We start from the raw sequence: 12,606 nt of genomic DNA, 5'->3' as shown, positions 1-12,606 counted from the left end.
AAAAGAATCTCTCTTGACTTTTGGGAGCTGGTCCTCCTCACCCAGTGGGCCTTTTAATAATTAAAAAACCAAAAATTCCCGTGGTACCTTTTACTTCTAAAGTACCACATAATGTTCTTGATTAGGTTTATTTTTCAATTTGATTCCCTTCCACGTCCTCCCACAATGTCTAAGAGCCACAACAGCAGGGTTGCAGGGATGTTTCCAAGCACTGGCTAGAGCCAAACTCAACGTAGGCACTAAATAAAAACTGGTTGGGGGTGGCTGGGTGGCTCAGTCAGTTTAGCGTCCGACTCTTGGTTTTGGCTCAGCTTATGATCTCATGGGTCATGAGACTGAGTCTTGTATCATGTCTTTCACTGAGCTCTGCACTCAGTGGGGAGTCTGTTTGAAGATGCTCTCCCTCTGTCCCCTCCCCCCATTCATGTGTGGGTGCACACATGCGTGCTTGCTCTCTCTCAAATGAATAATAAATTTTTTAAAAAATAAATTTTGGTAAAATTAATGCTGGGTGTTCACTAGAGTTCATTAGAATTGCTAAAATTTTCTAGACTTCCCATGGTTTCTAAGAGAGAAGTTCTCTTTCTTTCTTAGATCATGTCCCAAGGGACAAATGAGCCCACACTTGCTGTCAGTGGCTATCTTTGCCAACATACGGAGAGAATTTGCTAGAGAATTAAGTCAGCAGAGAGAGCAGAGCTGAGAGAAAAAGAAAAAAGGGGAGTGAGAAAGGAAGATAACAATATGGGATTTCCTGAGTATAGTTTTGCCTGAAGTCAGATACCCCTGGGTTTCTCATTTATGTAATGCAGTATTGGGGTGGGGCAGGTTAGCAAGCTGAGCTCATTTACACCATTTGCATCCAAAGGAATCATGACTTACAGGTCTAAGCTCACATGTGATGCTTGGTTGAGGCACTGCACTGTCTCTCTTATTCCTATTTTCAAGAAAGCCCATCATGGCGTAGATAAGAATATCCGAATCTATCCTATAATAATTGGCTTTCAAAAAGTTAATCAACGGCAAAGATTGGTATTTTAATTTTTATTCCATACAAATTGTTTGGAATATACCTTAAATCTGACTGCATATTTCTATTTGACACACGTGGGGCAAATCCTTATCCAATTTATGACTGGAGGTCACAAATTCAAATGTTGTCAAATGTGTGAAGAGAATCACTCTAAGGTAAAATAGGGAGTAGGTGGCCCACGGTAGGATGGACAGTTTGGTTTTTAAATTTTCTAAAATGAGCAATTCCAACCCATTTTTGCTAGGCCAGAATACAGGCTGAGCGTTGCTACTTCTACGAACAATTGAAAATCCAGAAGTTTTATGAAGCCCCCCAATTTGAAATTTGCCTGTTTTTTTCCATACTATGAGAGCCAGACAATTCATGCATATGGGTCCTAGTACGGCTCACAAGTTGCCACTTGCAACATCTGACTTTTAACCCTACCTCCCCCATGTCCCTCCCACTTGCAGTGGAAAGGGATTCAGGGACCTCACCTTCAGGGTTTCATCAGACTTTAGGAACAGACTCCAAGTTTGGGGATTCCATTCTCTACAGACTATTCCAAATTAACAGCTAACCCAGGCCAAGGGGAGTTGAAGACTAGTGAACCCGCCCTCTGTTTTTTGTAACCTGTATGTGCCTTGCAAATTCATCTTCTTAAGCAACCCCCACCCCAGTGCTAGATTTCCTAAAGGTGACTCGGAATCACCAATACCAGAGCTAACAAGGACTCTGAGGTTAGCCAACCTGTTGCCCCATTTGCTGGCAAGAACCGGTGCAAAACCTTCCAAGACCAATAAATCTCCTCTCGCTTCTACCTGACAGCACAGCCCACTGCCAAGCCTGGTCACTCACTTGGTTACATTAAGAATGATTAGCCATTAACGGTAGGCTAAGACAAGGATTCATGGACATTTATTTGCACTGTTGTTACTGTAAGTAATTTACCATACTAATGGGAACTGGACGCATTGGTTGTTTTGTTTTGTTGTTGTTGTTAACCAGTCTGGGATAAAAAGATCGTTTTAAAGAACGTAGTTTTTTTTTTTTTTTTAATTTAACTTAATTTAAATTTTAACTAAATTAAATTTTATTCAATTAATGAACATAGTGTATTATTAGTTCCAGAGGTAGAGTTCAGTGATTCATTGGCTGTATGTAACACCCAGGGCTCACTATATCACGTGTCCTCCTTAATGCCCATCATCCAATCACCCCCTCCTCCCAACCCCCTCCTCACATCTAGTTTTTTGGTTGCATATATTCAGATGCTGATGATGTTAACAGGAAGAAACTGGAATAATGTTATTTCCCATCTGAAATAACGCTTTTCAAAACAGAGCACAAATGTAGCCTTGCATGATTCTTTGGCCCTTCAAGAAGGAATACACATCTTCCAAACAGTAAATTAAAGGTTAAATCCTCTTATGTTGTTGGTAGTACATAGAGTTACCAAATCCCCTTCAAAAATTAATTTAAGAAACCCCTAAAACATTCTGTTGGGGGATTCTGTTTTAGTCCCTGGGAAGACTCAGTAATTACTTCCCTTGTACCTTAGAGCAGATTTTTCAAGCAAAGAAATGTAGTACCAACATAACAGAGACTAGAGCTGAAGATTTATGATATCATAAACAGCCTTCAAGGTCTTTTCTGTTTTTGATAGGTAGACCCAACCTCTCGGTATGTTTGCCTTTTTTTATTAGCATTTGTATGCATTGTTTTGGGATTCTCTGTTAATTGAGTGTCACTAGGTGAGCAACCCACTGTGCGTTAGGCATCTCTTAAAATTAATTGCCAAGAAGCATGTGAGATGTCTATCGACAAATGTCCTCCCAGCCCTTGATATTCTGCTCATGGCCGTAACAGCCAAGTATGTAGTGTTCCTATGCTGAAGACAGGCGCTAGGCATGCTGGCTTCTCCATGTGAATTAATTTGAACTAGTGACACATTTAGCCAAAGTAATGTTTAAAGAAAAGTTTTAAAGCTACTTTGACTCTCTCTTCCTGATGCTTAGGGATTTGTTCTTTTCTTAAACTTTTAAATGCTTAACTTTATTAGCATCAGGGATTTTTTCTTTCTTTTTTTTAGTAGAAAGATTAAAAGTGAGTGCTCTCCCCAGTCCAGATACATTCAACAGAAGACATGGAAAGAGTACTCCTGCCTTCAGGGAGATGAAAAATTACCTGTGATGTAAGATCAGCAAACATTAAAGAGCCTTAAAGCCATTATGTGATAAAACCTGTAGCAATGACCATGAGGACCGTGAGATCTTGAAAGTCAGGGTTGGATTAACCAGTTATTGGGGGCCTGGTTATTGGACTGTGATGATTCACCTTTTTAAGTTTCAGTTTCTTTCTTTCTTTTTTTTTTTTTTTTTAAAGATTTTATTTATTTACTTGACAGAGGTCACAAGTAGGCAGAGAGGCAGGCAGAGAGAGAGAGGAGGAAGCAGCAGAGAGCCCAGCCCGATGTGGGGCTCGATCCCAGGACCCTGGGATCATGACCTGAGCCAAAGGCAGAGGCTTTAACCCACTGAGCCACCCAGGTGCCCCTAAGTTTCAGTTTCTTAATTGGTAAACTGGGGATGATGTGACACCCTTTCTACCATGTTGTCCTGATTAAGTACTCTAGAAAGCAAGCAAATAGAAAATAACGTTGCCACTTTTAGAAAGTAAGTCAAGCAGAAAGTCAGTTATCATATGGTTTCACTTACTTGTGGAGCATAAGGAGTAACATGGAGGACATTAGGAGAAGGAAAGGAAAAGTGAATTTGGTGAAATTGGAGGGAAGATGAACCATGAGAGACTGTGGACTCGGAGAAACAAGCTGAGGGTTTTGGAGGGGTGGGGGGTGGGGAGGTAGGTGAGGCTGGTGGTGGGTATTAAAGAGGGCATGTATTGCATGGAGCACTGGGCGTGGTGCATTAACAATGAATCTTGGGACACTGAAAAAATAAAATTAAATTTAAAAGAAAGAAAGAAAGAAAGAAAGAAAGGTAAGGAACCCACCTGAGATCCTATGGGGAGTGGTGTAGCTGACTCCAAAACTGACGGGGTTTCCTGAAAGGATGGGACCCTGACGGTAGAGTGAGAATGCTTTATCAGGAATGAGGGGTAACAGGAAAAGGAAATTCTACTTAGGACAAGTGTCAAAGCCATCAACAAGATACGCAAGGAGAGTGGAACTCATCTGCTTAGTCTACTTTGGCCCACTGACACTCAAAGCTGGAAAATTCTTTGTTGCGGGGGGGGGTGGGGGTTGTCCTGTGCATCATAGGATGTTTTGCAGAGTCTCTGGCTTCTACTTGCTATATGCCCACAGCACCTGCTCCCATAGCACCTGCTCCCAGACACACCAATCAAAATGTCTCGAGAGTTCTGCCAAGTGTCTGCTGGAGGTCAAAATCCTCCTGGTTGGGAACCATTTATCTGGATGTTTGCTTCTAACAGATTCTCAAAACGCTAATCTCCAAGACACAGACTAATCCTCAGCACTGAAGGTGGCTGAGGAGGCAAACCAACCCAAGATTTACTTCTGGGAAGAGCACCTACTGTGTGTCAGATCTTTTCCCACTCATGGTCCCATTTAATCCACAAAGCATCCTGGAAAGCATTCTTAACTCCATTCATAAGATGAGGACAATAGACTTCATGGAGGTAAAGCCCCGAAGCACCCAAAAGCAGAACAGGGATTTCAACTCTTTGGACAAGTAAAACTTCCCACGCATTTGACCTTGACCTGTTGCAAGCCCATAAGCATAGCACTTCAAATGAGGTTTAACTTAAGGGGCCTCATTAGTAATAAAAGTTGACTGAAGTTTCCCTGTTTGATAAGTAACCAAAATTTGAGGGAACTGAGACCCTAAATGTTGACACTGGGATTGCTTCAACACTGAAGAGACATTTAAAACACATATCTACATAATGTTCTCTTTTGTGCTCCAAAAGGGACTAAAAATAAGCTCACCAGGGTTGAAGTCCAAAATGTGAGGTCAACAGGTTACATCACTAAAAGTTATGTTCTATTTAGATAAGCCACATGAACAGATTCTCAGCGTCTTGTTTATCCATGTCTCCATACATGCTTCCCCTTCTAACGCCTTCCTTCCCTTCTTGTTTAATGGGCTTTAAGGACTGGCTCAGGCCTGTCTTTCCTGGCAAGTGCCCTGACTCCCTTTGCAACCCTACCTTTGGATAGGTAAAATATAAGGTGGTAAGTGTTACAGTAAGGGTCTCTATTTCTCTACTTAAAAGCCCTTAAAGCAAAGGTATACCTTTTCATTTATACATTGCCAACATCCAGGAAACTGCTTAATAAAATTCTGAAATGATATTTGGACCATGTCACAGTAAAGTCCATCAAAGGAAACCCAAGTTCGAGAATGTGGCAGATCGTAAGGACAGCAGTCCCATGTTGCGCTGTCACGTCCATCTGGCTTTACCAGGTCTGTAACATCAATACCTTGACTTGGCAAAAAGATCTGCAGGCTTGCAAGAGCCACCTAATAGTGCAGCTGGTGATGGTGCTAAGGACTGTAGGACCTGAGACAAAATGGGTAACAGCTTTCTTCTCTTATTCTTTCATCTTGGAGATTATAATGCTAGAGCAGGAAGAAGATGGGAAGAACAGGGAAGTCATGCCGTGATGAGTCTGATCACTCCTGTAGAGTGGCAGCACAAGGGGAAGGGGCACTGGATGGCCCTGACAGTATGGATAAATGGCTTTATGATGATTAAGGGCATAACCTATGGGGTCAGATGTTTGGGCGCGAATCACATCTCTACCACAAACATGACACCCAACCTCAAGCAGATTACTTAGCCTGATTTAAGTGTTCATTTTCCCATCTTATCAGTGAGCATGATAAGAGTACTTCTGTCACAGACATATTTATAAAGAATAAAAGAGAGGATACATGAAAGCACTTAGCACAATGCCTGACACATAAGCCTCTTTCAACAGAACTTAGGAATGGATGCTGATGATCAGTCCTGAGACTGAGGACTAGTAATAGGTGAGCCTGTTATCAGCGGTGAGGGTCCTTTGTTCCCACAGGTGAAATGTATGGAAACCTCCATGCTGATTACAAACACCAACGCTTAAATAGCACATCTCTTTACTCACTGTTACTCTCAATCTCTGCTGAATGGCTCACATCACTCAGCTGCCCTCAATGTCCCATTTTATAATTCCACTTTATAGGATGTCTGTCTCAGATATTTAAAGTAATTTCAAATTGAATTTTTTTTTTTCTAAAGAACGCAAAGTTACAATGAGACATTTCAAGAATTACTTGGAGAGAGAAGCAAAGCAAAGCCAACTTGGGTTTTCTCTAAGCATGCTGGAGCCAGTGTTCTGGGACCAAACGGCCATGCCTGAGGGTTCTCCAATCTCAAAAGGTTTCAAATTATCATTGTAAGTAACAGTTTGTTCACTATGGGTACAAATAAAGACATGTTACGATCAGTAATGAACTCTTCACAATCAGTTTATAAATGATAATCAAAATGGACCCCAAATAAGTTGGAGAAGCAGAGGAAGTTGAAGGAAAAAGGGAGACTCTTTGGTATGATTTTCTCTCTTCTGACTTAGATTTGATTATAAAATATTTAGTTCATTTGTTCATTCTTCTAACAATAATGTAATAACTTATACTTTAATTGTGTTAATTTCTAGGGGAAGGGACCTGAACTTGTAGCAGAACGCTTGGGTTTAAAGCCTGGTGCCTCCACACTGTGGATGCCATGCACTTGGACAGCTTACTTAATGCCACTGAGTCACGGTTTCCTCATCTGTAAAATGGGAATGATGATTGTAGTCACTTGGAGCTTCCTGTGTGAAAGTTAAATTAGGTAGTACATTTGAAAGTGCCTAGCACAGTATCTAACTCAACACATTTCTTTCAAATTAAACATACAGATGACATAAAGATGTGCCTTAGATAGGCTTTTCTCATTACACTTACTATAATATAATCATGAATTTGTTCACACGCTTGTCTTCCCTTCTAAACTCTGGGCTCTTTAATGAAGAGAATATGGCTTTCATTTAACTGAGTAACTCCAGCACTTGGCAGTTGATCATGTTCATTAAAGTGTTGCTAAATGAATGAACGGATTTCTCCTGTGAGAGAGGGAGAGCCATGGTATCATCACCATTTTAAAGAAAAGAGGCCCAGAAAAGTGAAGTGAGTTGCTCAAGGTCACGTGGCTAGTACTCAGCAGAGCAAAAACCCGAACCAAGACACCTGACTCAGATTCATGCTGCCTCGATTTAAAAAGTTCAGTACTCATTTAATACACAGTTAATGGTCTTTTCATGTCAGCCATGAGGCTACATGCTGGGTATAGGCCGTGATCCAGCCCATATGGTTGCTATGTTCACAAAGTTCCAGTTTAGTGAGGAAGTACACATTAAAATAATTAACAAATAAAACTTTTCATAAAGGAAAAACCCCCAAATGTTCATGAGAACAACAGTGGAAACCCATGTGAGACTGAAATATGGGGAAAGCAAATGGGAGGGAATCTTCTGGCTAACAGATGAAGGACGAGGAAGACAAGGGTAGAAGAGCGAAAGCGCTCTGTGGCAGAGGAAAATCTACGCAATGTTCTCTGTAGAATGTTACTTTCAGAGAAGGCGAGAAGGCCAATGAGGTGGGCTTGTGGGTGGAGGCCAGCAGCTCGAGAGGGAGACAGAGGAGCAGACAGCAAGATCATTCATGGTCTTGGAGGCAAATCACGGATCTCATGATTTACTGCAAGTGCAACAGGAAGTCAGCACAGAGCTTCATGCAGGGCAGTGACACGATACAGTTGTAGACAATTATAGACAAATATAAAGGAGTTGCATGGAAATGGTTCCATGAACATGTGACATCATCATTATCAATAATAAAAACATCATTATCAATAATTTATTGGACAATTATGATGGGCTGGGTGTAAATGAACAATTTCTTACTTTTCAGTTTACTCTTTGGGACAGGTTCAATTATTATCCACATTTTTCAAAGGAGGAAAATGGCACTTAGCAATTTGATAACTGTGATCACATGGATAGCAAGGGATGGTAGAATTTTCAATTATTATTTTTCAATTCCAAAACTCATCTTCTCTTCCCATTCTATTGCCTGGGCTCTCTCTGCGTATGAATAGATCTTTTGCAAAAGAAGGGAGGGGCGCCTGGGTGGCTCAGTGCGTTAAAGCTTCCGCTTTCGGCTGGGGTCTTGATCCCGGGATCCTGGGATTGAGCCCCGCATCGCATCGGGCTCTCTGCTCGGCGGGGAGCCTGCTTCCCCCTCTCTCTCTGCCTGACTCTCTGCCTACTTGTGATTTCTGTCTGTCAAATAAATAAATAAAATCTTTAAAAAAAAAGAAAAAGAAGGGAATTAAAAAATGTCTAGCTCTCAATAGAGTCCCTGTTGCATAGTAGGTCATCAGTAAATGGCTGATGGAAGAGTGGGAGAGAAGGAAAACATTGAAGGAGAGAGACCAGAGAAGAGCAGAGACCAGATAACTTAGACCAAATCAATGCTATTCTACCGATTGGTACAGAACTTCTGCTATGCCACTCAGATCTCCCTTAGAACTAAGGAACTTCTAAGCTGCTGGAAGGCAGTGTTGCCTGGTATCCCTCCCAGTTGGTAACCCTTCTTTCAACCTGAGCTGAAAAGAGCCACCTTGCCCAGGGTCATGCCCCTCTTCCTAAGAGCAGCCGGCAGCCAATGCCTGGTGGACACGGGTGGAGGGAGAAGGTATAGAGATCCAGGCCCCCAAGGTGACCCAGCTCTAGCCTGGGACAACCCCAAAGGTCAATCCCAGCTCCAGGGCTGGGGTTGCCTATGGTCTTATCGTGACTGAATCACAACCTGACCCCTCCCCCCAGTACAGTCCTGCCTCTTTCACTTCCTCCATAGGTTTTGAACCTGAGGACACCACCCAATATACTTCCAACTTGCAAATCTCCTCTGAGCATGCCTTCTGGGGAACTGCAACTCTGACAGGGGTTCACTGGGCAAAGGGGTACCTGATCGACTCTCTGACATAAATATTACATGTTGCCTACGGTGATTTTCAAACAACCGGGTGGCTGCACTGTGCCATCCAGCATGCTTCGAGGTCACCTACCTCCATTGTTAGTAGGTGTATGTGCAGGGAATGAAAATGAATTTTAATAGTGGCCTCTGCAATATATAATTAGTAAGACAAATCTGCCGCTAAAATTGCTCTGTGCGCACCATCTACTGATTTTGTAAATGCGCCTCATTTTCCATAAAACACAAGTAACACTATATAATCATAGTGTACACTGTATTTGAGCACTACACAAACACCAAAATACACAGATGTATGTGTCCACACATACACAGTATTTTCACATGAACACGAAAACCTACCGACAGTCCATCTTACTGAGGGCCTACTTGATGCCAACCACTGTGATAAGAGCTGGACAAGAATTAACTCATCATATTTTCACAGGCAAGCAATTCTCTCACTTTCCAGACGAGAAAACTAAAGTCCAGAGAGATTAAGAATCCCGAAAAAGACTTCCCAGCTACAAGAGCTGATGCCTCGAGTCACTTCTGGGACCACTAGATTTTTTTCCAAACTCTGTACTCTTAGTCACTATACCATACTGAATATTAATTTGAGCAAATTTCTTATAAAAATTTGTGAATGTGATAAAAGGATAACAGAAACAAAGTAAGACTCACGGATCCCTCATTGTATAAATCTGGGTTTTGTATAATGGGTTTCATTAAACCCGGACACACCTAGATATACAAGTAAGTCAAAGTCACAAACAACAGAGCCACAGGGAAATGCGGCATTGTCCTTTGCCCCTTGCAAAGACTACATCTTCTCAACCGTTGCAGTAAGCTTGCTTTTACAATCGAAATGTTTTCCTTTGCATGCAGAGTAATGGAGCATAGCAAAATACATGCCTTCAGCTACAGAAATCTGTAAATCAACACACACTCCACCATGTTGTGGCCGTGAGAACAGACACCCTCACAAACCAGGAGACAGCCTCTGTCAAAGGAAGGGCTGATTCCAATGAATACTGAACAGCCACTAAAAACAGAAGTGAGACCAAAAAAACACCTTATAACTGATAAATGTATTGCTATCATAACATCAACAGCTTGAATTCAATGAAAACTATATTGGAGAAATTAAGTCTTCAACATAAAGATGTCAAATGTTACAACTTCACTATTACAGCAAAGAATAGCTTCAAAATGTGCCTAAACTGAAGAATTAGATGATACCATCCTTGGAAATGACTTTACAGAATTGTTAGGTCTAAAACCATAAATCTGTGCTTGAACATCAAATTTCTCTTGGTTTGGGTTGTACAATCCAAGCACCTGGACCATTTTTGTATCTTGCTTCGAACGAAAAGATCATATATGTTTTTTCAATGTTCATAGAGTTCTCCCTTAATCATAGAGTGTCATGGAAACTGGATACACCTGAAAACTTGAATTTATTAACATTTCTTTCAGATTTTCTTTGATAGTGAAGCAACAGTCTTTCAGATTGCTTTTTGCCTTAGGTTCCACATATTTTCTGGATTGATTACAGCGCTGGGCTTTATTTAAAATACCAAAACAGGGGTGCCTGGGTAGTACAATCAGTTAAGCATCTGACTCTTGGTTTCAGCTCATGTCATGATCTCAGGGTCATGAGATCAAGCCCCATGTTGGACTGTACACTCAGCATGGAATCTGTTTGATATTCTCTCTCCCTCTCCCCCTCCTGCACATGCTCTAAAATAAATAGGTCTTAAAAAAATAAAATACCAAACATTAAAAACTCTTGAAGACACAGGAGTCAGAACCCACGAGAATTCACCTTTCAGATGAGCTAAGTCAGGAGATCCATTGCTGGGATCTCTTTCTCTCTCTCCCTCTCTCTCTCTCTCTCTCTCTCTCTCTCTCACACATACACACACACACACAGAGAAACAAAACTTTTAAATATATTGGGATTGCTCAAGTATATACTAAATATGCTTCTACATTTAACCTTGAAATTTTATTTTCAGAAAGTCTTTTCATTATTTACAAAAGTATCCACATGATTTTTCATTCCAACTTTCAAGATGAAAGTAAGCCTTTCTTGAGCATGATTTACATTTCCTTTATTTGTTCCTTATAAATTATATTTTAAGCTCAATATTCTGATTTATGAAGCTCCACTTCCTTGTCTTTCCTTAAGAAAAAAGGCACGCATCTCCAAGATTAGATTCTAAACAATCCTTTGCATGTCATTATGAAAACCTGGGCAACAGAGGAAGAAGTTGGAGAAGAAAATCGTCTGCTCACAGAAAGAAATAATTCAGTATTGCAAAATCACTGAAATTAGAGAGGGAAAAGGCTTATTAGGTCATTTATCAAAGGAAGTGTGTGCCTTCGATACCCGGATTTAATATACCAGAGACGTCAGGTCACCCCAAGGTGCCTCAAATCTTTTGATAAAGGGGAGAAACTAAAACAGAACATTTAAGAACCAGTCCGTAATCAAAGGCAAGTCCTCACGGATCAAAATATCAGAGAGAAATATGTAAGATGAAGACGAGAGGCAAAGTGAGAAGTAAGGCTGAAACATCAAGGAGATGAAACTTGGAGATGCCAGTCCTGTGACATCCGGGCTGACAAAGAGTCCAGAGATTGGGGCTTAGAAGGGAATTTACAGCCAGGAAAGCCAGAGGGGTCAAAGGCTAAAGGATATTGCTGTGTGTAAGACCCCAACCTTTCATCTAAGGAATGTACCTGAACCCTCAGAAAGCTGCTCTGTTTTCCTTCTGGCAAAGAGCAAAGGCTAGTCGTACACATTCTTCTGAGGGTGTTGGTGAGGGAGGCCATGCAGGAACAGGGCTCTGGCCAATAAAGCAAAAACGTAACAGAGCAGACGCTGGGATTTACCAAGATAATCTGGTCAGAATGACCGCAAAACTTTAAGCGTCTTCTGATTTCACCGTATGACCTCTGATGACACAAACCTTTTGGGAGGCACGATCTTGTTGATCTTTTGTCTTTTCTTCATTAAAAAGAAAAAAGAAAGAGGCATTACTAACTGGTTGCTACGAGCCACCTAAAAGGAGAAGCCTATCAGAAAATGTTGGAAAATGAGGTACAAAGAACTTGCTGGTAAACAATTGCTAAAGTTGATCAGAATCTGCATCAAGACTCCACCCCCACATCCTGCACTGGGGAGTGGGTCTGAAGCTTCCCTCCTGAGGTGTCGCATCTCTCCACACAAACACCACACCGAGGCCAGCCTCTGCCTGGGTGGGGAGCTCTGCACATTCACACCAGCCCGCCAATTCCTTTAAGGCAACTCTCGGAAGTCAAGAGTTTGTTCATTTCAAGCAGGTCGCTGTTGCAACCGGGCTAATGAAAACAAAGGGAAAGAGATAAAATGTGCCCTAACCTGTTGAGCAAATTGGGATATAATTCTCAGTGGAAATGGGGAATAAAGTCTGCTATAATTTTATAAATATTACATATAATATACAATCTCTCTGGTGGTGGTGGTTTTAAATTGAGATACAGTTATAGAATGGTTGAAAATAGGGT

At 41.3% G+C, this 12,606-nt stretch overlaps 1 protein-coding gene across 4 annotated transcripts in view; it reads right to left on the bottom strand.

Moving 5' to 3' along the window:
* The window catches only part of SAMD12 (sterile alpha motif domain containing 12), a 381,557-nt gene that overhangs the window by 169,768 nt on the left and 199,183 nt on the right, over positions 1-12,606 (bottom strand). The gene's annotated exons all lie outside the window — the stretch shown is intronic.

Source organism: Martes martes (genome assembly GCF_963455335.1).
Source record: "Martes martes genome assembly, chromosome: 4".
NCBI classification, from domain to species: Eukaryota; Metazoa; Chordata; class Mammalia; order Carnivora; family Mustelidae; genus Martes; species Martes martes.
Note: the sequence above shows the minus strand (reverse complement) of the source record. Positions and strands in the feature narration are given on the sequence as shown.